Raw genomic sequence first — 24297 nt, forward strand, 5'->3', positions numbered from 1 at the left:
TATCTATCTATCTATCTATCTATCTATCTATCTATCTATCTATCTATAGTGTGAGAGACCAGGAAGTGTGGGATCTTCATTCTGACTCATCTTGTCATGAAATAACCCGTGTCTACTTTACCTACATTGCATGATTTCAGTTTCTCTATTATCTATGGAATGTGACATTAGCTGAAAGAGACACACACTTCCTTACACGTTAGAAATGTGCACAGATATCTTTATATCTATCTATCTATCTATCTATCTATCTATCTATCTATCTATCTGAGATCATTTAACTTTAATATATTCAATGCTGTTATAATGATGTTATAAAATAGAATCTTTATGTTATAAAAATACATTTCCAAGATCTATATAAGCATTACTTTTCAATTTTTAAAATGGATTTTTATTTACAGTCATGTGTATTGTATGCCTGTGTGTCTGTATGTGCTCCATACATGTGTGCATGTCCGTGCAGAAGAAGGCATCAAATAATGAGAAATTGGAGGTCCAGGTGGTTGAGAGGTTCCTGATGGTACTGCTACGAAGTAAACCAGGGGCCTTTGTAAAACAGGACCTGCTCTTCACTGCTGAGTCTTCCTGTAGCCCCCTAAGCAGATATTACTACTTCAGTGGGATGGGCATTAAAAGCCATAAGTAACTAATGACTTTTAACACACAACCATACAGCTAGTACCTCCTTTTGGAGACACCATATTACTTTTATAACATTTATCAAATATATTAAATTATATCTTTAATTTGAATTTCCACATTCACAAATGAGCATTTAAATTACTTGCAGTCAGAACCATAGTTAAGAGAATTCAGCAAACCTTATTCTCACTCCACATCAATATCTGACTGACCTTGAATCATAGGTCACATTGTAGCACAAAATTCAAAGAAATCAGAACACTTTCATGTCAAAATACATGGTGTATATACTGTGTCTAGTAACATACACAGTATGGAAGCTATAATAATCTCAGAAATTATTACTCTACAAAGCATCTGAGTGATGATCTCTATCAACTTTTACTGTAGAATCACCAGGAAGTTAAGAACAGAGACTTTGCATGATACAATAAGGTGCAAGAGTACAAGCTGAGGGAAACCTATTTTCTGGGTCCATAACAGCCTACATGGAGGGTACTGTGAGCACAGACTAATCACAATGTAGACTGGCCATTTAATTTATAGAGTAATTTCTGGGAGAACCTCAGTTTCCCCATACTCAACATAAGTAAAAAAGCAAGACTTTTGTGGAGTTGCCAAAGGTTCTACAGGCTGCCTAAGCTTAGCAATAAGTAAGCACTACAGAACAGATATCAACTCTCACTTCTTCATGCTTCAATGTTCTAAAAACAAACAAACACAAAACCCACAGTCACTATTTTCCTCAACAAACAGGTGGGAACATAAAGCAGAGAGAAATTAATGGATGTTTTCAAGGCTTTATAGTTCGTATATTGATTTTCATGGGAATTAGAACAGATGTACATTTCTTTTACAAGAGTAGTTTCATTAAATTCTGAAAGTACACTGTAGGATATTGACAGGTGCCTGGTGAGAAAGTCCATCAACAAGCATCCATTGACCATTTAACTCTGCAGGCCAGTGTACTAAGTACAATGCGGTGCCACAACAGAAATGGAAGGCACGACCCTGGGCCTTGTAGATGTTCAAAACAAAGGCTGCTACATAGTACTAGGTTTAGAATTTATGAAAATATACCATTTTTATGTGCGCAAGGAAGCATGTTTACTTTCTTTGCCCAGTCACTCTTAAGTAATTTACGCAAGGCATGACTCCTCTTCCTTGTACTGAATTTTTATAATGGTGTATTAGTTTCCTTCAGAAAATTAAGTCCATGTTAAGTTTACTTAAAGCCTTTTCTGTGATTTAAATGATAGATTTGGTTAAGATAATAGGAGTTTTGGGGCTAGATGGATGGCTCAGAGGTTAAGAGACAGCTATTCTTCCAGAAGACCATGGTTTGAACTTTTGCACCTACATAACTGCTCGTAATCATATATATAACTCCAATTTCAGGATTCCATGCTGACTTCTGGTCTAGCAGCAGACATGCATAGATATAGATATCTTCAAGCAAAATATTCACACATGTAAAAGTTAAAAAATATTTAATATAATAGGTATTATATATTTAACACCTATATATAATAGATATTATATATGTTAATAATAGATATTTAAATCCAATGGTCTAGAAGCACGCTAACCAGTAAAGGCCTGGCCCTTTCCTATCTCCACTATGGATTATCATGTTTCCTGAAGAAACGGCAATCTTGTCTGGCTTCAGATCCCAGTATCCTGCGTTAAATGGGAATCATAGTTGATTGACTTCATAGTTAACTATGCAATATACACTATATATATATTTAAGAGTTTATTATTCATTCTACTATACTCTTACTGCCAAATAATTTCTGGAAATTGTCAGTAATATTAATGAACTGGTATCATTTTTCCTAAAATTTGTCAAAATAAGAATGTTTAAGTTGATTAAATTGATGTGATATTTCCAGTATTTTATTGGGATTTTTGGCAAAAGATGACATTAAAATATACTCAAAGTTTGCCCCTAACCTCTCTCTCTTTTAAATCTTTTCTAATATACCATGATTTCCACACACAAAAAAGAGACAACTTTTAGAGCACTTAATTTATTTGCCTCAATGAGAAATTGATAAATGCAAATTTATCAGAGTTGCTGGACTACTTTACTTGATAACTTACCTTGACAAATGTTGTTTTTAAACTTTATTTCAAAACAGTCTTTAAAAAGTAGATGTATAGGAATTGAGCATTTTAACAAGAGTCCTCCCTCTTGATTAATTTCTTTAGGTGTATAGATTTTAGTAGATTTATCCTATATGTCTAAATGAGTGAGTATATACCGTGTACATTTTTCTGCTTCTGGGATAGCTCACTCAGGATGATCTTTTCCAGATCCCACCATTTACCTGCAAATTTCATGATTTCCTTGTTTTTTATTGCTGAGTAATATTCCATTGTGTAGATATACCATAATTTCTGTATCCATTCCTCCACTGAAGGGCATCTGGGCTATTTCCAGCTTTTGGCTATTACAAATAAGGCTGCTACAAACATGGCTGAGCAAATGTCCTTATTGTGTACTTGAGACTCTTTTAGATACGTATATGCCTAGGTGTGGTATAGCTGGATCTTGAGGAAGCGCTATTCCTAGTTGTCTGAGAAAGCGCCACATTGCTTTCCAGAGTAGTTGTACAAGATTACATTCCCACAAGCAGTGGAGGAGGGTTCCCCTTTCTCCACAACCTCTCCAGCATGTGTTGTCTCTTGAGTTTTTGATCTTAGCCATTTTGATGGGTGTAAGATGAAATCTTAGGGTTGTTTTGATTTTCCTATCCAGAAAGGCAAAGAGGATAGACATCAGAAGAAGGAGAAAAGAGGGAACAAGTCAGGAGCGTCACACAGAGGACCTCTGAAAGGCTCTGCCCTGCAGACTATCAATGCAGATGCTGAGACTTATGGGCAACCTTTGGGCAGAGTTCAGGGAATCTTATGAAAGAAGTAGGAAACAGTAAGATCTGGAGAAGGCAGGAACTACAAAAGAAGAGCAACAGAATAAAAAATCTGAACACAGGGGTCTTTCCTGAGACTGATACTCCAACCAAGGACTATGCATGGAGATAACCTAAGACCCCTGCACAGATGTAGCCATGGCAGTTCAGTATCCAAGTGGGTTCCATTGTAATAGAAACAGGGACTGTCTCTGACATGAACTGGTTGGCCTGATCTTTAATTACCTCCCATGAGGGTGAAGCAGCATTACCAGGCCACAGAAGAAGACAATGCAGCCACTCCTGAGGAGACCTAATTGACTAGGCTCAGAAAGAAGGAAAAGAAGACCTCCCCTATCAGTGGACTTGGGGAGGGGCATGCATGCAGAGGGTGGAGGAAGGGAGTGATTGGGATGGGAGGAGGGATGGAATCACAGGGAGAATACAAAGTGAATAAAGTGTAATTAATAAAGAAAAAATCCTTTTTAAAAAGTTCTGTAATCCAACTTTTGCTACTTCAAAGAAAAAAAAGTAGATGTATGTGAAACCAAAAGAATCAATGAACTATTTTTTTTTTTTTTATTCCTCCAGCCTTTGTAATTCTTAGCGCTTAGTTATCTAGAGTGGAGAGTCTTAACCTACTGAGAACACTTGCTCATCAATATAAGGTCTTTGGCTTGCAACTCTGGCACTGAAACAATGGAAAACTATAGTCGTCCTCCGCCATCAGCAGCGGATTAGAGCCAGGGTGTCTCACACAGACCAAAATCTTGAGTGGCAGATCCCTTATATAAAATGATTCACTGTTTTTGTACAATCCTGCATCTACTGTCCTGTGTATCGAATTCATCTCCATATTATTTATCCTTTTCAACATTGGAACAATCACCTGCAATAATCAATTGATAAGGGGAGGGAGTTGGTTTTGGCTCATAGTTTGAAGAACTGGTCTCTGCTTGGCTTCTGTTGTTGCTTTACATGTTTGGACAGGAAGCCAAGCATTGTGAGTAGGCTACAATGGTAAAGAGCATACTTCAAGGCCATATGCAAAACGGGAGGCGGAGAGCCACTTTCTCTTTAATTTCAAGCCTTCAGGGACATAGCCTTCACATTCTTTAAGCGTTTACCATCTCTGCTCTTCAGAGACCCTAAGTGGTAAATGTATTACCACCTTTCAATAGTGTGTCCTTGAGGGTAAATCCTTTGGGGCCCTTTAGTATATAAATTATCTAATTCAACATACAACTATGTAAAATAGTTGTCATACCATCATATCACCTACGAAGCCAAAAGAGAAAATATACATTGTTCATATTGACTGTTTTTTCCCTAAAACATAATTTAACAGCAAGTTTTCAGAATGTGCACATGTAGGGCTGTGGAGCAGCAGGCCAACAGTGTTCAGTTATTCCTTGATATACAGGGTGACAGCAGACTTCTATGTGGGGTGCCTTTTACTCTCTCACAGTTTCTCTGTCACATCTCACTTTTCTGTAAAGAGAACATTGAAGTACTGACAGACCCTCTGATTTTGAGACCTTCCATCCGGATGACTTGGTGTGAGTTACTGAGCCTTCCTCACTATTGCTTATTATCCCAATAATGAGGTAGCAAGAGGATTTAGAACACCTGTGTGTAAAGCGCTTAGGAGCATCCTCAGCACTTGGCGCACACTCAGCGATCAGTCGCAGTTGTGTTATTATCTCTAGCACTCAGGATATAGCACAGACTCCGTGGCTGCCAGAAATACAGATGCCGCAGTGGGACAAACATGCAGCCTTGACTTAGCTTCACATGAAATTCACAACTTCCCTTTAGTTTGGCAACTTCTTGAGCTTAGCATAGCTTTCTTCTGATATCACATGGTATGTATACATATGTCTCCATGTGAAATACATATTCCGTGTATACATGCATACATCCACAATACACACACATACATGTATATGTGTCTATATGTAATGGAAAATTATAGAGTTTTTATGTGTGTATGTGGAGGTAAGGTGTGGTGTGTGTTCGTGTAGGTGTAAGTGTCCATGTATGTTTGTATATCTGTATTTGGAAGACAAACTCTGATTATGTATGTGATGTGCTCTCTCTGAGACCAAAATGAAACTTTTGCTCTTGTATGTATTTGGAACATGTTTGGCAAGACTTTTAATTTAATGGATTGTGAACTCCATATGAATTCACAGACCAAGTAGGAACAATTACGAATAATTCAATTTTCCTGTGGATCTACAGAAACTGCAAGACTTTATATCCATATCCATAGAAGTATGAGTATTTATCTAAGGAGGAGTTTAGATAAGAAAAAGACTACATGTTTCAAACTCATGACACAGAGATATGGTTCAATGACTTCTGAGCCAATGTAGACTCAAAGAACTGTTTCTCAAAGCACTTAATTTATGAGTTATCTTTCACTCTATTGTCAAATTTCACCTCTTTACAACAACACAGAACTTTCTCTAAAGCTGCTTTCTTTCCCTTTTCCTCTATGTAGCTTCTGGCTGTAACATGCAAACTAGGATTAGAAAAGAATTTTTTTTCCCATTTAAAAAACCATGAATGGATCTGATGAGATTTCACAATCTGGAGAGAGCAGACAACAGTACCAGACAGTACAAGCACATTTCTCTTGTCTCTATAGATTTGCCACCTGATGTAATACAGACATTAAATGAGAACTTAGCTTAGATATTAGCTAGTCATATAATTTCAAACGATGTAAAAAAAATAAAATAAATAAACGGAGATCTAGATGGCAGAGAAAAGTACATTTATCTGAGTATTTTTGGGAACAGAATGACATGCATGAATAATTGAACTGAGTCAGCATAAGAAAAACAAAGTAAAAAGTCAGCTGATTTAGTCAAACAACCTGATATTCTCATTGTGATGAAATTTTAAGAAATAGAAATATGAATATATCATTTCACATACAACCTTTTAGCCTTTGTGGTATTTTGGTATATTTATTCCAAGAACATATATATGAATATTATCTAATATATATACATGTATGTACATATATGTACCAGAAAGTCATAAAGATAAAGTTTTTATGTATAGATGTGGAGGGTAGGTGTGGTGTATGTTTCTGTAGGCATAAATGTCCATATATGTTTGTATATCTGCACGTGGAAGGATAGAGGTTTTTATCAAAACTTTTACTAAATTCACTTCATTAAATTGTCTGCATTATTTCTTTTTATGTAAGTTATCTTTTCATATCATTATATTTTGTTCATAAACATAATGGTTAAAGGTTGTATTCCTTTCCAATGTACATTAAGAGATGATTTTATGATAGGCTAGGGTCAGAGGGAAGGGGAGAAGGACCTCCCCTACCAATGGACTTGGGGAGGGACAGGGAGGAGATGAGGGAGGATGGGATTGGGAGGGGTTGAGGGAGGGGACCACATCTGGGATACAAAGTGAATCAACTGTTATTTATTTAAAAATAAATTAAAAAAAAAGAAAAAAAAAGAGAGACTATTTCAGTTAAAATGATCTCCCAGAGACCCGGGAACATTAAGACCATCAAAATTTATTACTCAGAGTTTAGGGAAAATCATTCTTAGTTTCTTTACAATTAAATAACAGTAAATATTTCTGAAAGAAAGATGACATTTAACCATGATGAATCTCCCCAACTCTGTACTTACAGCATTATTTTGTGCTACCTGGATCTCCACATGTCTCAGCAACCTCCTCTGCTCCATCTGCTCCACACAATCTCCCTATCTTCTCTGAAAGCCCCTTCAGCCCAGCAGAGAAGGGCCATCAATAAGCTACAAGGCTTTATTAGTTTATCTGACAAATGCTGATCTCCCCTGTTGGGTTCAATTTGCTGGTCTGTTATCCTGGTTGCTCCCATTTATCATCTGGCGACCTTTCCTTCTCTGTATTCTAGAAGTTATGTAGCATCAATCCTTCCATGGTCTTACCTTAGAGAATTAATTACTGGCATACATTTTTATTCTTGATAATTATGGCATTGATTAATGGCTAAAATGCCATCATCTGGGTATAGCCAAAGTGAGTCACTGGAAATCTCAGAGTAAGTCTTGTTTCCTTGTCTTCCCTTGAAGACCAAGCTGAGAAGGCAGTTGAATGCTTTTGATACAAGCCTTGTGCTGTGCTGAGGTGTCTTTGTAATTTTTTTTTCTTAGATGCTGCAGCAAAAATATAATGAACCTCATTTAGAAAAGATCCATAATAGTAAAGAAGACTTTTGTGTTCCTTAGAATGAAACTGTTTCAGTCAAAATGTATTTCTGAATAGAACTGTGAAAACAAAAACAAAGAAGAATTGCTCTAACTCATGATAAGAGACACATTGCTTAACTTTTTTTCTAAGAATGAGTACTGGAAAACTAAAGAATGTAAAGCCACTGAAATGAGATATCTAAAATTAAATTATTCCGTTTCATAAGAATAAAACCAGTAACAAACCACCACTAAAAATGCTGCTGTCCTAAAAAACCATTAAACCATCAGCCACACACACCCTACCCATTTACACACCTACCCCATGACTCACACCTATTCCCACATACATCTACCAATACACATACCTACACACATAGTCATATACACACCTACCCAAACACTCACCCACAGCCACACACACCTACCCAAACACACACCTACCCAAACACTCACCTACTGTTGTACAATCTAACTCCCATACACCTACCCCCATACCTACATTTACACACATACCCTCACACACCTACCCTTATATACATGTATACACACACACACACACACACACCTATCCTCACACACCTGTGCTTCCCCACACACAAACTATCCACACACATCTACACCATGATCATTATAACTATGTTCTTCCCTTAATATTCTTCTCATCTTTAGCTTTTTATGTATGCTTCATTTGATTTATCTCCTAGGACCACTTTTCCCAGTCTGTTGTGATTAACAAAATTCTTGCCAGAGAGACTTTCAGAAGGGATCATAAATGAATCAAAATTCTACAACCCAATGGACGATGTAGCTACACCATGGAGCATCTTTCACAGACGCTGGAGCATTATATCCCCTCTTCTCAGCCAGATGCTCACTGACTGAAACCCATACTAAAGTTTATACAGTGTGTATAAGCCATACCCAAAAGCAATTGTTTCTTCTACTGAAACCCAGAAGAATGGTTTTGACTCTTCAACAGTGAAGTGAATCTTTTATAAGTTTAGAAGCTCAAGTTTTAAGGAAAGAAAACCACAGGAGGCTTGGTCCCAGGTAACTTTTGTCTTTTGGGTTAATATTTATAGGTTTTGTTTTTATTTTATAATTTAAAATTTTACCTTCTCCAGGATTAGTTTGCATATGTGTGCAATGCATAGTAAAAGATGGCTTTGTTCGGGAGTTATTTTGTCAGGGTTCTGCTTACCCTATCCCTCTGTTCATGCCACTAGAATCTTGACCAAGATTTCTGGATAGAAAAATAATACACAATACTTCAACACTATAAAGACAAAGCCCAGCAAAATATATATGCAATTTCTCTTTTGTAGTAGCCAGAAAAATTCCTAAACTTGGATTTTAATTGTTTGCTGAAATTAATATGATTGTAATAAGATACACACACACATACACACATTTAAATTGAAAGCTTAATCATTTTATGACTTTCCTTTTGTGGATGTTACTGGAAAAGATCATGGATTAAGTGTTCTTTCTAGAAGTGTTTGGAGATTTCCCCAGCTTTAGGACAGGAGAGATGCTGATTTTCTTGCTAATTATCTGCATTTGAATTGATGCACCACCTAGAGTAGAAAAGGAAAGACGACCTGCCCCTACAGGCATTGCACATGTGGTTGCCATGCCACATGTGTGTCAGTAGCTGGCACAGAAGAGAAATGCTATGTCTAGGCTCGGTGTTCTGACCTATGAAAATCTGAATGATTAGTAGCCTAACACTCCCTGAAAAAAAGTGAGCCTGGAAAGACCAGCAGTCCAGTGACAGGCAGGCCTGTCCCAGACACTCAGAGACTCCAGGTACCACTAAGAGGAACAGTAAGTGATGGAGAAATGGAAGAGAAAGAGAAACAGAAGGATGTGGGCACAATGAAGAGAGGCAGAACTGGAGACTGGAGGGTAGTGAGGAACAGCCTGATGTGAGTAGCTAGTGATGCTCCCTGGGACTATGGTGGTGTCCTGGTTTGTGCTGGCACATCTGGGGAGCCACATCTGGATCCATAGCCCTGGGAAGTCTTTTACCACTGAAGGTCAGGTTGACATCCCTCATCTGGGCTTCAGCGCGGGGACATATCTGAGGACTGTGCAGAACTGGTACTGCTCTTTAACTGGGCATCATGGGGGAGCTGTGTCTGGGAGCAAGAGAGCAGGACACCTGACCCTGCTCATAGCCAGCCACAGTACTCAGGAGAGCAGGTACTGCTGGAGTTGTGGGTGAGCCAGCCTGAGGGTGTGAGTGTGGGAGAGCCGACCCTTCAGCTGGTATGCTATGTGGCAGCATGAGCGAGGGAGAAATGTCCTCTCCCACTTTCTCCCTTCCGCCTATGGCAGGCAGGAGATCTGGCTCTGGGGGTCATAAGAGCAGGAGAGCTGTTCCTTCCCATCACCTGCTACAGCACTAGGGAGAGCAGGCTCTGCACCTCACATGGGCAGCACGCTAGAGCTGGCCCTGACTTGTAGGGGTTGCAGGTGAGCTGGTCTAGAGGTCATGAGTGCCAGAGAGCCTGCTCTGCCTCTCCTCTGCTGGGTGGTGGCATGCTAGGGAGAGACTCTTTCATGTCCTTCCTAATCCCTCGCTACATACTGCAGGTGGGAGAGCTGGCCCCAGGGTCACGAGAGTGGGAAAACCGGCTATGTCCCTCACCAGCTCCAACACTTGGGAGAGTGGGCCCTGCACCTGGCCTGGGCAGCAGGATAGAGCTGGCCCTGGTTGTGGGGGTTGTGGATGAGCAGGCCCCGATGGCATGAAAGCAAGAGAGCCAGCGGGCCGACTAGCTCAGATACCTGTCAGGCCCAGATCCAGGTCTTTGACTTGGCCCATCCCAACACCTATCCCTTGAATGAACAGCTGGGTTCATGAAGGGGCTGGTCCTACAGATCCAAAACTGCAGGATCTCCATGACACAAGCCAACAACGGGATATCTGATAGGAGTCCCAGTGAGGTTCTAATACTGACAGATGAGCAGAAACCAGAGGCATAGCTTATAGAATGACCGCGAAGCAAAAATGATGACTATCATTTTCCACAAACTTCATCAGAACAATAACAATATTATCTCTTAGGAGCATTCCATTTTAAGAAGCCCTGAACATATGTAAGAATAAACTTCAACAGTGGGTAGTTGATACACTTATACTTGACATGAGACAGCTATTTCCGAGGAGCCCTCAGGTTCCATAAGTTCAGAGATAGTGAAAACATGAATTGTCCTAAAAAGTAGGTGTATGAATACCATACATACAGTGTCTCTGTATATTATGAAGAGTAATGATCAACTTTTAATAATTTTTCCATGTGAGACTGGCACATTGGATCCTGTGACCAGCACACAGACTTATAAAAACACAGGTCTCGCTACGGCAAAAACCTGAATTAAATAAATTCCCACCGGAATGCTGGTGCCTCATAACTGTAACACAGAAACAAGGGGCTGGTGAAAGTTTGAAATCTACACAGTCAGTTCTAAACCTGACAGGGCTTCAGGGCCAGGCCCTATCCCAAAACCCAAATTATCAGAACTTGAGGCTATGCTGCCTGGGAGAAGTCCATGCTTCTTCATGCTGGGTATGTTAGCTCTTGCCTGCAAACCCAGCATTTCTCAGCACTTATGAAACAGATATTCAGGATTCTAAGTCTAAGGCCTGGGTTACACAGCAAGTTCAAAGCCTGTCTGCACTTCTTTGAACTGTTTTTAAAAAGCTGCTCTATATTCTATGCTAGTCCAGATTCCACTTTGATTTGCCAGAGAACGGTGGCTTTGTTTTAGGATTGTTAGATGCAATTACAGAGGTGTTCTAGCCCTTTAACTTAGCCACTTCTGCCCATTTTACTGACCTATGCGAAGTTGAACATGGACTCCTTGGAGTGTAAAGTCCTTTCCTTGTTGTTCCTTGCAGCATGTCTTCCTGTCGGTGTGTGGATCTTGAATAGGCACACAAGCTTACGAAACACGGGGTTTGCTATGGTAAACACAAAAATTAAAGAAATCTCTACCAGAGAATCTTGTAAAGCTAGCCAGCTTTATATGTACAGGCTCTGCAGATTGGCTAGTTGCTGTAATGAATCCTATGGGAATAATCAAGACCTTCCATTAGGGTAAATATCCTGAGTCTCAAGTTTCTCTGGTAGACAGAGTACGGCTAGAGTTCTGTGGAGGAATGGTGCCCACAGTAGATGAGAATAACACGGTTCTGAGGACTGCGTAGGGCTGAGGAACCTCCTTGTGGTGTGACTGAACATCTTGGCACATGATCAGAAATATTGGTGTGAAGGTCTAAGGATTTCATGTTTCAGGAGGAACAGGAGAAGTGTGAGTTCTTCAACTAGACAAAAATATCTAGAACTATCATTATTAGCTACCATTGAACACTGCTTTGTTTAAACTCATCAAGCCCACCGTTAATTAATATATCACAGCTTCATGAAAAAATGAAGCTTTCAAAACAGTAAAATTCTTATTGTCTAAACCCATTCTCAGTGCTATTACTGACATATATATTAAGCATACTAATATATCTAAGCACACGTCATTTAATATACAATAAAATATTATTGCACATTATAACGATGTTATAAATATTATAACAATTATAGATATTATAACCAAAGTTACATCCATGCAGATTCTAATTTCTTTCCCGCATCATTGTTTGTTTTTGTTTTGTTTTCAGCATGAATCTCTTCCCTTCACATTTCTTTGTTCAAATTATTTTAATATTTATTATTTAATTTGCTTTTATACATTGATTTTATCATTCCTCCTCCCTCCTTCTCCTTTCCTGTCTCCTCCCACTATCATTGTATATTAATGAGGGTTTTATTGTTACAACATTATAGAAAGATGTCAGATTAGATTATTCTGTTTAAAATGTTTTATACAAATGTCTTAGTATAACAGCAATTTTAGAAATATGTATTCTACTTAATCAGTATGGCAAGCATTCTATACGCAGTTCTCAATAGTAAATAGAAGTGCATAGTTTAAAAAAACATTTACAATGGAAAGTATTTGAACACATTTAGGCAAAGATGATTTCCATATTGTTTCTATTCCCATTCATATTTAAATCACACACACACAATATGAACTTTAAAAAAATTATTTTATATTGATTACAGTTCATTCACTTTGTATCCCGGCTATAGCCCCCTCCCTCATCCCCTTCCAATTCCACCCTCATCTCCTCCCATGCCTCTCCCCAAGTAGGGGAGGTCCTCCACCCCTTCCCTCTGACAGATCAGGTCTCATCAGGACTGGCTGCATTGTCTTCCTCTGTGGCCTGGTAAGGCTGTTCCCCCTTCACTGGGAGGTGATCAAAGAGCCAGCCACTGAGTTCATGTCAGAAACAGTCCCTGTTCCCATTAGTTGGGAACCCACCTGGAAACTGGGCTGCCATGGACTGCATTTGTGCAGGGGTTCTAGGTTATCTCCATTCATGCTCCTTGGTTGGAGTATCAGTCTCAGAAAAGACCACTTTGTCCAGACTTTTTGGTACAATGTGGACTTTTAACCTCAAATTAGAACCAGAAGCACATTTTCTGTTGGTGTCTGTGTTTTGTTTCTTGTTTCACGTCATTGATTAATTTTGTTGACTCTAGAGTAAATGGAATCAATCAGACTACACTAGGAGCAAGTCAGGTTGTCTATTTTATTGCTAGTGAGTTATTTTATGTATTTTTAATTTTCTTCAAATTAGAATATGGTTATTCCACTTTGCCTCTTTCCATATCTCCCTTCATCCTTCCCATGTACTCCCTACCTCTGCTGTCTCTCAAATTCATGGTACCTTTTCTTTTAATTGTTGTTACAGACAATTAAAGAAACACAGTTTCACATTCATATATTAGAGGTATCTTAGGGAACTATGATACACAGTCCTTTTAGTGTTTCTAAGACACTGTCATACCTTACATTTTAAAATTAAACCCAAAAGTTTTATTCCTTAATAGATAATAATGCCAGGAGACAGAGGTGTACATTCCTGTAATTCTATGAGAAATATAATCCACCTTAAAATTAGATGACAACATGTTACTCAAGCAAAGCACCATGTAATTGCCCAGTGATGGTAATTATAGACTGCAATGTAGAAAATTAATATTTGCTAAGCAATGGAGGTTTTCATGGTAGGCTGTCATAACAGAGATTTTTATTATGAGAAGATGTTGTAGTTTAATGGGAAAACTTTGGACTGTGTGTTAAAGGGTCATAAATTATGTTTTTAATTTGGCAGCCATTTTGATACTAACTGAGCATAAGGTATTTAATTACATTTCTTTATTATCTATCAAAATATGAACACTTTTAGATTCCAAAGGACAATTTGAATTATACATAAAGCATACCAATTTATATTACGATGACAAGTAAAAATTAGAAAACAAAATAATCCACTTATATGCAGATTGTCTAATCTTTTTGCATATGATTTTTTTCTCCTTCTAAAAGGCTTAAAGTATTAGCAATGACCCTGTTGAGCTATTGAAGAATTGTTAATATTATACTTATAATAGCAAAATATTTTATATGCAACAACATTAATGAATATTATTTCTATAATATTTATTACTTAAAATTGGGTAATTAGTGATAGTTCTTTTCTGATGACAAGGATAATTCTGAAAATGTGCTATGGGCTTAGTTATAGTTTTGTGAAATCATTCCTGTTATAAAATATAGAATACAAATGCTTCATATGGTATATGCAAAGTTTATACTTACATAAATCACTTACAATTGATTTTACTCCCCACCTCTGCTGTTTCTCTGCAAATTCTCATGTATTTCTGTATGGACTCTTAAAAATGAAATTGACTGACATGGAGGACCTCTGAAAGGCTCTGCCCTGCAGACTGTCAATGTAGATACTGAGACTTATGCCCAACCTTTGGGCAGAGTGCAGGGAATCTTAGGAAAGAAGTGGGAAATAGTAAGATCTGGAGAGGACAGGAAATCTACAAGGAGAGTAACAGAAACAAAAAATCTGAGCACAGGGGTCTTTCCTGAGACTGATACTCCAACCAAGGACCATGCATGGAGATAACCTAGGACCCCTGCACAGATATAGCCCATGGTAGTTCAGTGTCCAAGTGGGTTCCATAGTAATAGGAACAGGGACTGTGTCTGACATGAACTGATTGGCCTGCTCTTTGATCACCTCCCCCTGAGGTGAGAGCAGCCTTACCAGGCCACAGAAAAATACCATGCAGCCACACTTGATGAGACCTAACTGACTAGGATGAGAAGGAAAGAAAAGAAGACCTCCCTTATCAGTGGACTTGGGGAGGGGCATGCATGCAGAGGGGGGAGGAAGGGAAGGATTGGGATGCGAGGGGAGGGAACCACAGGGGGGATACAAAGTGAATAAAGTGTAATTAATAAAGAATTTAAAATAAAAAAAATTAACCAAAAATAAATAAAATTGACAAATAGTGGCAATAGTTAGAAATACTGTTTTGAAACTGCAAATTCTGTAGGCTGTATAAGGATGTGTACAATTTACCTGTCTAGCTTTTATAAAGGGTACTGATGGAATGCAAGGATATCTATGTATAAAAACATTATAAATTAGGGAAAGTAGAACAATTGTTAAGAACAATATGTTTAAGCACAGCATATATTCATCAAGGTAAATGGAGGGCTGAAAGCTAGCAAAATTTTCTGAACCATTTCTAAAGCATTCTTTTTAGTTAATCATTCAGCTCATGTGTGCATAAGTGACCCAAACTCTCCATTTCTGAAACCATCCTTTGCCAGCTTGGAAACCGGAAATTACAGGCACAAGCATGTGCTTTGGGGGGTAGTGCTCACTGGGAGTACATGCTGGGTCTGCCATACTCTGAGAATAATGCTGCAAAGCCTTTGCATCCTCACATGTAAAATATGGGAATCGTTGTTTGTGGTTGTTTTATTTGGCTGTCCAAATATTTAATTGACCACTAGTATACATTAATATCTACCATCCAGACATTGATTTTTATAAACATTACTGTTGTTAATGTGGTTGGGTGGAACACAATCAGCTGAAAGGATCTAAGGGCTAAATTTGAGGTTTCCTGGAGAAAAAGAAATTCTGCCCTACACTATAACATAAAGAGATGTTGTGATTCAGGCTTGTTGGCCTGCTTTAAATGCATTTTACACCATCAGCTGCTGACAAGAGTTCTAGCCTGTCCTATGGACTCTGCCTTGCCACTCTACACATTTATGTGAGCCAGTTCTTTAACACTCTCTCAGTTATTTCATTTGTAGAAAAATGAACTTGACCAATGAATCATATTAAATAAATTAAGTCAGATACACCAAGTCACATATTCATGTTTCTCTCATTTGTAGGTCTTAGATTTTTTCCTCTTCAATTATTATTATTATTATTAATTACACGTTATTCATTTTGTATCCCCCCATAAGCCTCTCCCTCCTCCCCTCCCGATTCCACCCTACCTCCCCTTTCTGCATGCATGCTCCTCCCCACGTCCACTGATAGGGGAAGTCCTCCTCTCCTTCCTTCTGATCTTAGTCTATCAGATCACATCAGGAATGGCTGCATTGTCTTCTTCTGTGGCCTGGTAAGGCTGCTCCCCCCTCAGGGGAAGGTGATCAAAGAGCAGGCCAATCAGTTTATTTCAGAGGCAGTCCATCTTCCCACTAGGTCTTAGATTTTATATATAAAATTATGTGTGCATTTATGACACGAAGAGTAAGTAATAACTAGGATGAAGAGAGCAGTAGAAGCAGAAGGAAAGAGAAGAAAGGAGAGAAGCATGTGGGGGAATATGTTCAAAGTACATGGTATAAGCGTATAGATAGTATCTTCATGGAACAGCATCATAAGCAATAAAGATGTTGGTTAAATGACACTGACCTTGTCTCATCATAATTGCTTTGACAATACAGCATGAGCGTAGCTACATGTACATTGCATTAAGTACTGTGGCAATCTAGAGGTGATTTTAGGTATATAGGGCTTTATTGGAGGGAGCTGAGCATTTCTAGGCACTGAAGACACTGAAAGACAACTAACCCTACATCATGTGGCTACATTTTGACAAGCAAGTTCATCATTGTGCAAATATCCCGTGGTGTTCTGACACAAACTAAGACAGCTATGACATCACCAGGCACCATATTTCCATGAGATCACCATCATTTATGTGGCCCTCACGGACAATAGAATTCTTTTTGTGTGGGATTCGGCAGCATAAACATGTGTAAACCTCAGTGGAGCTGGATAGATCTCTCAGAGAACATTGGTGGATACGACCCTTCACAATGATAGCTCTCTTGAGGATAAAAACACTGAATGGATTTAGCGTCCTCATGCTCCCTTTCTAAATATCTACATCCTGTCTTTCCATATCTTCCTATTAATCAAAGTTCTAATACATTTAAAAAATAATGATTTGAGACTAGATTTAACATCTTTTTTACACAGGGTATGAGTGAGGCAACGGACACAATTCATTATGGATTTCAGGATAGGTAACAGAAGGTTTGATAATTTTAATGAGTGCTTTTTAATGGAGAGGCAAATATGCAACTTATTCTGAAAGGCATTTGGGGAAAGTATAACTAAATTGAGAAGTGTACCAAAGAACATAGATTTTAAACAAGGACCAATTCTGGGTGAAGAAATTCCCTGCATTATCTTTGCAGCCTTTCTGTGTGTTTGAGATTATTTCTAATTATGAAATGGCACAGGGACTGGGAAGTATTTAGAGTTCATTGGCAGGACATTTGCCTAGCAGCATGACACCTGGGTTTGAACCTCATCACATTTGAAAAACATTCAAATAAAATAAGATGTTAGTGTTAAAAGAAGAAACAAGTGGGTATAAATGCAAACCTCTGCCCCATCAGCACCTCTTTCAAAAGCCCTGGACAAGCTCTCCAGAGGCAGCAGCTTCCCCTGTGGACACCAGATCCAGTGACATTCCAGGGGAAGGGCTGGAGTCTTAGAAGTTGGAAGATTTAAAGGTACACTGTGCTTCCACCAGTGTATGCTTTTGTATTTGAATGAATAGTGTAATTAAAATGAATGTTATTTAAAAAAAAACACTAAAAGAGCCTTCTTCTTTAAAAATGTACTATTTAGGAAATCTCATCAGATTCTTTCTAAGTTCTGGCTTGTTAAGGACTCCTCTTGAAGAAATGATAATGCAGAAGATCCCACATGAAGAATCCCTGGCCTCTCCTGTGTCCTGAGTAAGCCCTGACCATTATTAATGTTCATTGTACACTGGCACATATATCATCATCCCGTCATGGGACAACCATAGACATCTGAGAATAATGTACTAGCCGTGACCCTCTGTAGATCCATCTTGTGCAAACCTGTCATCAAACAATAGAGCCAAAGTTAAAGAATTATGTTATTCATGGCTTCAAAGTACAGGAAGGAAGTAAAGAAAGGATTTTTGGGTTATTTGCTCATAACCCACAAAAATCCCAGTGTGTGTTGGATGGGAGAACACTATTTGTGGGTGTATTATGCTACAGGAATGTAGTTTCAACATGTCTTCATTGTCATTTCAAAGTTAAGATCTTTGGAAGCTTCCTCTTTCTTTTAAATTTCTGTGTAAGTTGTTCCCACGGAAGTGTTTAAATCCATTAGACCATCAGTCTTTTCCCCTCTTTGACCTTTCAAATCCTTCCCATTGTTCATTTAATCTACCTTGCATGTAGCTGCCTAATTTATCTTTCCTCTTCTTACTCCTTTGCTTACAAAAGGAAAATAAGACAAAACTAAGAACAATAACTCTCATGATCTAGTGGTTCTCTGCCTTCTTAACCCTGCGACCCTTTAATGTAATTCCTCATGTGTGGCGACCCGCATCCATGAAAATATTTTGTTGCTACTTCATACCTGTAATTTTGCTACTGTTTTGAATTGTAATGCAATACCTGTTTTCCAACTATCTTAGGCGACCCCTGCAAAAGGGTTGTTTTGCCCTTCGATGGGATCACAACTCACATGCTGACAATGGCTGTTTAAATCAAAATCTTCACACCTGGAACATGCTTGTAACCTCTCCAGAGTCACTGTCCTCTGCATCATTCCACTGGCCCTTCACTGTTCCATCTACTGCTCTCCAGTCAGCCTTGAGTCTTCCATTCCATGGCTTGTCCTTATATCAGTTTCCAGGCTATGAGGTCAGCTCAACCTCCATCTGAAAGAACTCTTACCGCAACTCAAGCATGGCTGCATCTCACTACCCACCCTCTGTAAGCTGATTCTCTGCGTTCGCGGGTTGTTCCCACGCGGATCTATGAGGTGTTTGTTCTCTATGGGCTCACGGAGCTCGGAGTCCTCTTAAAGGCCGTGAAATGTAGATGCTGCTTAAGATTTAAGAGCATGGACCCTAGAGCTTGAGCATATGGGTTCCATCACTGACTTCAGCATCGCCTGCTTCATGATCAGACCAAGATCTTTGTTAAGTTCCTTCAGTGCTGGACTTGTCAGCTCTAAAAGTTACTACCTTACAGCTAAAGATTAAATGATATTATTAAATAAAACTACTTGTCCTAGTGCCGTATGGCATAAGGCGCTACCACGTGTTAATGTCAGTGTTTTATGGCCGCAAGTTCTGGTTACTGGTCACTGTGCTGATCCTGCTGCTGCTGCTCAGAATGAGAGTCCTCTGGGCGCCGCCATCTTGCCCCTTCTCCAATGTCAGTGTTAATTGCATGCGTACACAAACATAGTTCTTTGCAACAGACACTCAAAATAAGTCAAATAAATACCAAAAATAAAATCAGAAAGACTTTGAAGGAGAGTTCTTAGTTTCTACAAAAATGTTTCTAATGGACTGGATAATTTTGGTAAAGCAATCTTTGAGAAAACTGTCTAGTTAATCACTTATATGGAGAAAATTAACTAAAATTTAGATTACAAGCTGAGTGTTGTAGGCTCACACACACAATCTTATCATTTAGGAAGCTGAGATCAGAATATTGTCAAGAGTTTGAGATCAGCAAAGGGTATAGAATAAGACACTGTCCCCAAACAAAACATTATAGAAAATCCTTCAAATAGATACTCTGTCTCATGAAAAAGAAACTAAGAAAAGGCAATCCTAAAACAGTTGCTATCTGCTTTGTGGACAGAAGACCGCCTTTTACATTTATATGTTCCTGCATATACTAAGATGGCCAGGAGCTCCACAAGAAAAGAACAACAGAGCTAACTAACCAGGCCCAGAGGGACTTGAAATTGCAACACCAGTCAAGAATCACGCATAGAGTGGACCTAGGCCTCTTACACAGATGCAGCGGACAGGCAGCTCAGGCTTCATATGGGTCTCCTAGCAAGGGGAGATGGAGCCGTGTCTGGCATGGGCTCTGTTGCCTGCTTTCTGAGGGGAAGAGGATGTGCTCAGTCCTCATGTGACTTGATGAGTTGGATGGGTGGGTATGGAGAGCTCTTTTTACCTGATGAATAAGGGAGCAGGAATAGGGAAAAAGGAAAGAAGAGTGGGACTGGAAAGAGGAGGGAGGGGGCTAGGAATGGGATGCAAAGCGAATGAATTACTTAATTAATTAATTAATTAAAAAAGAGACGGGCTTCATAAAGAAGTCCATGTATAGAAGCCATGAAGCAAGTCAACATTCTTCTGCGTATCTTGGTAATGAGTCCATTTGCATATTTACTAACACCATATTTTTTCATGGCATGTTTCTGATTTGTAAAATCGTATATGTACAATTAACTCTATATCTAGGACCCCACACCTGAGCCTACACCTCCTCATTGCAATAGAACGACGATAGAAGTTCCAGAGACATCAGGGTTCAGTCAGCATTGCACTGCAATCCGTGAAGCCGCACTCAGCACTGATTATTACATTTTTCCAGCACACTTCCTCTGCTTGGAGGGGTCAGTTCTGTAGCTATAGCTCGCATTCCCTCTTCCTTTCTGGTCTCATCTACACACTGTGATTGCTGTACAATAATGAAGTACTACATTTCCCAGAATGCACTCTGCCTCACCCCACCCCCAGTACAACCTCATGTTTCCTCCAGTCAGGGTAAACGGTTAAACATTTTCCAAGTTCCAGTTCATATGGTCTCCTTTTCCCTTTTCAGATTATTCTGAGTGTAGCTAAACATGGCCAGGTTTTGTTTCCACATCTCTAAGCTCAGACCTCTATTTTTCTACTGCTACAATTACTTATTTACCCATCTGCTTCTTAATTTAATTCTAAGCCTCCAAATATCTACTCCAATTCATCTGTCAGCCCATTGTATCCAGTACAAGGCAGGCATTTAATAAACGCTGTTACAGGAAGTGCTTGGAGAAACAATCATTTTTCGCATTGAAGATTAGTGTTTCTGCTATGTAAATTTCCTGTAGATTCAATAATTTTGTCTTTACATAAACTAAAACTGTTTTAGATTTTATTTAAATAGCATGTTCATACAACATAATCAGAGATACTCATTTTCATTTCTGAGGATATTTTCTTCTTTAATTTAAAATCTTATCTAAATTACTTTGAGGTTAGTTCCCTCCACCAAATGTCCTTCTGTCAATTAGAAAGTATTTGTATATCCCCAACAATCCATTGTGCTGGATAATCGTCTCTTTTCTTATTTCATGCTGGTAGCCATTCACCTACTCATCCATCCATTTACCAATCTGTGCATTCTTATAGCCAACAATGTTTATTTAATCACCACTGTCTGTTAAACGGTGAACTCAGAACTGACGATACAAAGATGTGCGTGAAAAGCCTTGCCCTCACAGAGCACATAGTCCACAGTAGACAGGAAGGCCATAGTCAGAACCACAGCAAGAGTAAATGCTAACAGAGAAATGTGCAAAGCTCAGTGTGTGTGAAATCAAGGCAGGAGAGCAGGGATTCTTTGACAGTTTGTAAAGAAAGATTTAAAAATACTGTGAATGCCATACCTCTAAGCATCTGAAGATACCCCTCCTACCACCTCAGCTCATCCTTCCGTGGACTCCAGCAAAGGGACAGCATCTGTGTCCCACCCTCTTCACAGTGTCTCCCAGTGTGTCAGTGATCCTCTGGAAGCACTATATTGGAAAGCTATGAGCCCTTTCCCCCTCAGGCAGTCTGCGGGGTGATGCAAACATGGGAGCTGAGCCTATCGGTGCTTGTATCAAGCAGCTGAGAAAGTTGTAGCCCATGAGTCATGGCTCTTTTCATGTGTTTCCAGATCTGAGGGAGGAGAGGTCTTTGGCTGGTAGCGCCGGCAATGTAGCACCTCTGATGATCACTTCGGGAAAGAACGCCGCTGGAGCTACTCAGAGAGGTACACAACCCGCCCACCTTCCCCAAGTGTGCACATCCCCAGTGCCACCACCAGGCCATGCCTCAAAATAGTGTGAGAGCCAAAACCCCACATTCTCAAAAAAAGGGACAAATAAATTAAGCTCTGCCACCCACTTCCCTTATGTGCAGCTAAGGAAAATCAAATGAAATAAACAAGCAAATTAGCAGCTGGTACATAAGCGCCAGATCACGAATGTTTTTCAGAGGCTCTGCCAGCCACTTCTTCCTGAATCAAATTTATTCTTGTTGGAAAAGTAATAATTAACAATCGTGCTACTGAGATTAATGCCTACTATCTAGTGAAAGCTTACAGTGTATCAACTTTCATGCTTCCAATTTATAGTCATAGTCTCCTTAGTTCTTAGCAAACTCATTATTAGTTTTTGTCTTTCTTTCTCTCCTTCCTTCCTTCCTTCCTTCCTTCCTTCCTTCCTTCCTTCCTCCCTCCCTCCCTCCCTCCCTCCCTCCCTCCCTCCTTCCTTCCTTCCTTCCTTCCTTCCTTCCTTCCTTCCTTCCTTCCTTCCTTTCTCTCTCTCTCTCTCTTTCTTTCTTTCTTTCTTTCTTTCTTTCTTTCTTTCTTTCTTTCTTTCTTTCTTTCTTTCTTTCTTTCTTTTCTTTCTGATACAGAGCCTCTTTACATGTCACTGGCTGACCAGAAATTCACGATGTAGGCCAAGGTGGCCTCAAACTCACAGAGATTCACTTGCCTCTCCTCTTGAATGCTTGGATTAAAGGTATGCACCAGGCACGATGTATTTGTATAAATCAGGTGTTATCTATGAGAAGCCTGACACTCAGAAGGTCAAACTAATCTGTCAGAGCTCATATATGGTAAGAAGAAGAAAGGTCCTGTGTCTGCTAGTGTCTTCAGTGTCCACCTCTGAATATACTAAAGGAACATATTACTAAGGGAACATATTACTGTAAGACCGTGATGTTTTTGCAAGCTAAGAAAAGAGTCCTCTTGATCCAGGGCCAATTCTCTTTGCTCTGTAACTGTAGAAAATAATGAAACAAACACACAAACAAAAGTGTGGGAGTTCGAAGTTAATTAACATTAGACACATAGGAGAAAATAGTGCTACATGCTGTTCTACTGTCGCTTAACTTAATGTATGTGCTTTCATACATGCCACTTTCCTGCCAAAGAAATTAACTTAAAAACATTCAGAAAACTTTCAAAAGGCTCTGATTTTTTATAGAGAGACAAGTAATTTCACTGTCAGTCCTTTGATGTCCAGAGAATACTTAATGAAGAAAGTCCAAATTCTGTAAACAAGTAAGTCATAAATTGAATATTTGTAATTTAAATTTATTATATTTTTATGAATAACAGTATGTGCAAATAGAATATTATGGAATAACTTCAGAAGAATAAGTTACAGGCATCTGCAGGGGAGAAATTTTTTAAATTTTAATGAGAAATTTATTTAGCATTAGCCTGCTAAAAAAGCTCATTGTAGGTGTCAGTGGGATAGTAAGCAGTGTGATGAAAAGCTTCTCTCCTTATACTGAAGATTGAAAAATAAAGTAAAATAGGGGCTTCCCCAATTCTGAAACTTGAGTACCTAAGGCAGCTGAAGAGGAAAGAGATGTCAAACAAGCTTCTCTTATAGCCTCCAAGCACAGTGTAGTTCTTGGCTAACATCATCATGACTTGGGACTTTGTAGAATAACAGGTACCAGTTCAGAACTTGGGAACTAGAAGCCACAGTGTGACACCACACCCATGTAATTTCAAGCCACAATGAAGTTTAATAACTCCCACCCCAAAATATCCATCAGAGCCTCCTGAACACTTGCTACACCTAGCAAAGTGTGATGTCAGGACTGCCGTTCCAGCATCCTTCGTCCCTCTGTGCATGCCACTGACATAATGTTTAGGGCCACAGCCTAAGCAGAAATTGCCTTCGCCTCTCATGGAGCTGTTTTAGTAGCATAACTCTTGATTCTGCTTCCCAACAGATTTTATCATGTCCAGACTCAATAGGAGTCTCATCATTTGGAAGAGCAGAATGTGCCCCTTCCATTCCAGGGGACTTTGTACATAGTTTAAAATTGAAATTTCAATCATGGTATTATAAAGTGTTCAGTTGTACCATTATTTTTATACACATCTTATGCTTCTCCAATCTTATAACCTGACAACTTGTCTCCTTTATTCTTAAACAATTTCTTTCACACTCATTGATACTAGTCTGCTTTTGAGTT

At 39.1% G+C, this 24297-nt stretch overlaps 1 protein-coding gene and 1 non-coding gene across 8 annotated transcripts in view; one reads left to right on the plus strand and one right to left on the minus strand.

Annotated features, from left to right (window-relative positions):
- Lingo2 (leucine rich repeat and Ig domain containing 2) overlaps nucleotides 1–24297 on the minus strand; it is a 1311965-nt gene that overhangs the window by 289880 nt on the left and 997788 nt on the right. The window lies entirely within an intron of this gene.
- LOC129670863 (small nucleolar RNA SNORA17) lies at nucleotides 9378–9509 on the plus strand. The gene has a single exon (XR_008719271.1). It is a non-coding gene; the product is annotated as a small nucleolar RNA SNORA17 (small nucleolar RNA).

This window comes from Psammomys obesus, unplaced genomic scaffold, assembly GCF_907164565.1.
Source record: "Psammomys obesus unplaced genomic scaffold, mPsaObe1.curated_primary_1811, whole genome shotgun sequence".
Classification (NCBI taxonomy): Eukaryota; Metazoa; Chordata; class Mammalia; order Rodentia; family Muridae; genus Psammomys; species Psammomys obesus.